At 39.5% G+C, this 4,635-nt stretch overlaps 1 non-coding gene across 1 annotated transcript; it reads left to right on the plus strand.

Moving 5' to 3' along the window:
• The first annotated feature begins 3,398 nt into the window (after nucleotides 1-3,398).
• Nucleotides 3,399-3,502, plus strand: LOC111531079. Its single transcript, XR_002728130.1, has one exon. It is a non-coding gene; the product is annotated as a small nucleolar RNA U13 (small nucleolar RNA).
• The last annotated feature ends 1,133 nt before the right edge of the window (nucleotides 3,503-4,635 follow it).

A 4,635-nucleotide genomic window follows, 5' to 3' on the forward strand; every position in this document is an offset into this window, starting at 1 on the left:
AGCAGCCACAAGTTTTATAAACCTAAAATTAAGAGTAGTCAAGTTAGACTGTCATACCGTTGGAACCTGACAATATTTAATACCTGATAACATGATTGTCAAATAACATTTCTAAGAACCCAATGCATGAGATATTGAAGTTCTAACTTGAAGATCACAAATTACATTGTTGTAGTCTCTGGGCCTCCTAGTTCCCACAGTCTAAAGCAGGTGTCTGCAGTGTATAGAAAAGTCAAAATAAAAAAATGGCAGACCAGAATTAGAATGAACGAAGCAACTGCTCTACCACTGTGGATTCTTTCCATCTCCTGCCATCCATCATTCCACCCCCAAAAGTATATCCCAACCCTGGTGACCAGCCCCATCTCCTTGAGGTGGAGGCAAAGCCTGGAAAGATAATCCAGCAGTTGCTGAGATGCTCAGGACTGGGAAGGACTCTGACGTTGGTGAAATCCATTTCCCATGCTACCCTTGAATTTCCTCTACAATGGCTCCACCAAGTAGTTACCTGGAAAATATTCACACACTTTCAGGGGTGGTAATTCTCCACTTTCTAAAGAAAAATATATCTCTGGGCAAGTATAGTAGAAAACTCTTCCTTGTAAGGCCAAATCTACTTCCCAGGTCTGTTTCTAGTTGTTTCCTTTGGGGCCACAGAGAACAAGTCTACATTCCTCTTCCATAAGGCAGCCCTCCTGATATCTCAAGATTATTATCTCAGCCCTTTAAGTCTTTTCATAAGCTACACAGTCCTATCCTCCAAACATTCAGTTTATTTCCCTGTTGCCATCCAAGTTTCCCCTAAATGTGTCCTAGTTGCTTTATATTTGTCTTAATGCACATTTCTCACAACTGTATACAGTATTCCAACTAAGCCCTGACCAAAACAAAATAGAGTTGTGTTCTTACTTTCTCCATCATAAATACTTCATCTAACACTAGTTCTTTGGTATCCACATCACAACATTAACTCTTGCTGACCTGATCCAGGTATTTTGAAGTAGCCAAGTCAAAATTCAAAACCATTATTTATTCCCAAGTAATCTAGCCAAATGATAACTAGGCCTCTTCTATCCCCCACCTGAAGACCATCCATAAGCCTTACCCCAGAAACATAAAGGCACAAGAAATGGGTGAAAGGTTTTGTTGTGTACTTTCCTTTTATTTTTCATAAGTAGAAAAACCTTTTTAAAATCAGCAAAATAAAACATTCATTTATTCAACATGTATTGAGGACCCACTATGTACAGGTCTCAAAATTACTGGGGCCACAGAGATAAATATTTGCAATCAGTGCTGTAGAAACTCTTACCACCTGGTTTCATGGTTATTTCTTTACCCTACTGTTGGGTAGGTGATAGAGTATACCCTGTGTTTAATGTAATTGCTCCATGCACTGAACAGATTCTAATGTTTTATGCCAGCTTAATCTTAATGCAACATTGACAACAATAATAATACCTAATATTTGTTAAATATTTATTACATATTTGCTTTGATTTCTATATGATTTGATTCGCTCAAGATTCTTCCAGATCTCCTCAGGTCAAAAATAATTGTCTCAAAATGTCATGCAACTTGGTGAGCTACCTACATAAACTTTAACTCCCGTGAAGGCATGCCTAATAAGTTAAACCATTAATTGCCAAATGATATTCTGTTTGGTTAATAGTAAAATGTAGGAGAAAGAGCACAAGTCTGGCATTAGAACCACCTGGGTTTGAATTTCAGCTGCACTAATAAACAAGCCATCAGCCCAGGACAACGCATTCTGAGCCTCAGTTTCCCTCCTCCCTGGAAATGGGGATAATACCCTTTACCTTGCCATGTTCTTGTATAAAGTGCTTGACATAGTACTTGTAAATAGGCAGTAAATGGCATGCTTCCCTCACAGCACAGATTATTACAGCTTATATCTCATGTCCCTTAAATAGATTACTCTCTCATAGAGAAGGGACTGAGACTTGCTTTTCTTCATATCCCTCATATTCCCAACACCTAGCATAAGTAGACACCCACATTCTTCTTGAATATAAATGTGAGCATCTGGCTTCAAGTTCAGTTGTATATCATCTAGAAATAATCACATTTCTGTTCTGGTCTCTCATTTTCACAGGGGATGTTTGAAGATTTTCAGGGATTATCTAAGATCAACTTCATAAAAGAAAAAAAAAATCGCCCTCCTCAAGTCCCAGGCAGTCGTGTTGAAGTGATGCTCTAGGTTCAATCTATTTGACAAACAGGTTGGCATTGACATTTATTATATTTTTAATGTTGAGCCAATTTTAAGCTCAACTTCTCTCCTAAATTAATGGTGTTCCAAGACATGGCTAAAGCAGGAGGAACAAGAAGTGGTTGATGGGGAAAGCCAGCATTTGATATATCCCATTTCTGACCTGTGCCTCAGCAAGCTAAAGGAAAATGTTGTTGGTCCCCAGTGTCTACCCTGAGCAATAAAATTAAGAGGTTCACTCCCACACAGCCTCAACTAGGCTGAGGTAATTGTTATTGTTATGACTTTAGCAGTTTGAGTGGGAGAAGATGAGAATTCTGAAAGTGATTCATTTACTGCAAAACATCCCAAATATCTCATTAATCTGCTTTTCATTTGGCAAACTTTTATTTCATTAAAAGTGCCGTGCTGTGTGGTTTAAAACAAAGCAAAAATGCCTCTGGGAAGACAAAGCAGCAAAGTGGAAAGAGCTTGGGATCTGAAATGATTTTGATGTGAGTTTGATTTCCAGGTGTGCTACTTACTTGCTCTGTGACCACAGGCAGTTTTCTACAGTTAGTTAGAACCCCAACTTCCTCACCTATAAACACAGGACAACTGTTCTGTTGTTTGTGAATATTGAGGACAGTCCTAGGACCTTGGGCTCTCTTTTGTTTATCTGTTTATTTCTTCATTTGCAAAATGAAGATCATAATAGTGCCAACTCCATAGAGTTTGTGATGAGGATTTAGACAAGTGAATATATGTAAACTGATTAGAACAGTGTCTAGCACAGAATACGGGCAATGTTTTTGTCATCATCATCATCATTGCTGTCACTACTAAGTGACACATGTAAAGTGTGCCTTGCACAATACCTGATACCTAGGAGGTGCTCTATAAATGTAAGAGAAAACATCTCCCCTCACAACTAGAAACTTTCCACTGGGATCTGAAGAAACTCACCGGGTAGGAAGGCCTATTCCACAATTGTAGACTGTGCATTTTAGTGAACGAGGGATCATGTAGATGAAGCCTGTTTACAAAAGAAAAGACCAAAGGAGGTAGAGAAGGGAGTTAACACTGAAAGGGTGGTGGCATAGTTAATAAAAAAGAGAAATTCCGGGTCTCCTGCACCCAGATTACTGCATTATTCTGCCTTCTAAAAGTGTTACTTGGTTGAGTGATCCTTTTGTAGCTCATGAGCATGATGACTGGGTGTTCAAGCACGTGTGGGAGATGTGCCACCCTTGAACCTTGTTACGACATTGGCACATTACCTGTCTGACCTGAAAACAAAACAAAAATAAAAATAAAAGTATTATTTGGTTGAGAAACACCTTCCAACAAATAATTTGCAAACTGTCAGATGGCATCTGATCCTCTGCAATTTTTGTGAGCTTGAGGTAGTTTGAAGAGACGCCCGGAATATAAAGGGAGAGGGGGGCTCCTCAGCAGTTTTCTTAGGAGTTCCAATTCAGAAAGGGGACGTTCACCTCTCTCCAGTCAGTGAAACAAGAACAGGGCTTCTAGATACTTGCCACCCACAAATGCAAATTCAGCAAGCTCTGCCTCCCTGGGTTAATTTTAAACACTGCTTTTTAATCCAAGTTTAGATTTGTTTTGTTGTATATGTACAACATCATTGAGTTTCAGAGTTCTTATTTCTTATCCCTAGGTAAGGAGATCCTTTTTTAGCTGATTTGATATCACTCACCACTAGAAGGGAGTAGAATGTCCCTCTTCTAATTGGAAATAGATAACTGCTTCAGTAGGTTTTCCTTCATTCCTTCCCTTCTGTCAGTGAGATAGATCTGACCTAAGGAGTTTTGGCTTTCAAAGCAGCTCTCACTTTGTGAACCAAGGATAAAAGAAATTCAATTAATCAAAGAATCAGAAGTCAAGAATACAAGAAAGAGAACAGAAAAGAGAAGGGGGAAAAAGTCAGCCCTGGGTTGAGCACAAAAAAATGACATTTTTGGTTGCCCAAGCTTGAGTCTAGGTTCTATTTAGTGCTGAGATTCTGCGCCGCTCTGGCAAACTAATGGAACAAGTAAGGCTAAAGTCTGTTTCCATCAGGAGCCAAACGGAGGATGAGGTGATGGTCTTAATACAGCGTTGAAACTTTTTTCCAGCTTTGTCCATACCATACCTGCCTTCATGGCCTCAGATCTCAGTACTAAAAAGAGAGAAGGCTGTACATCTAAAAATAAAAATATACATGTACTAAAAACCTTGCTTTGAGATCCTCGTGTATCCCCAAAGGGAGAAGAAGGCATTATCCCACTTCCACCCAGCTTACATCAAGAACTCCAAGAAAGAAATCAGTGGCATAGGCAAAAATGGTACCAGGAGAGGCTACTGACTGAGAGCAAAGGCTATCACCCCTCTGAAGGCGGCCAGCCTATCAACATGAGGGCAGA

Source organism: Piliocolobus tephrosceles, chromosome 4 (assembly GCF_002776525.5).
Source record: "Piliocolobus tephrosceles isolate RC106 chromosome 4, ASM277652v3, whole genome shotgun sequence".
Classification (NCBI taxonomy): domain Eukaryota; kingdom Metazoa; phylum Chordata; class Mammalia; order Primates; family Cercopithecidae; genus Piliocolobus; species Piliocolobus tephrosceles.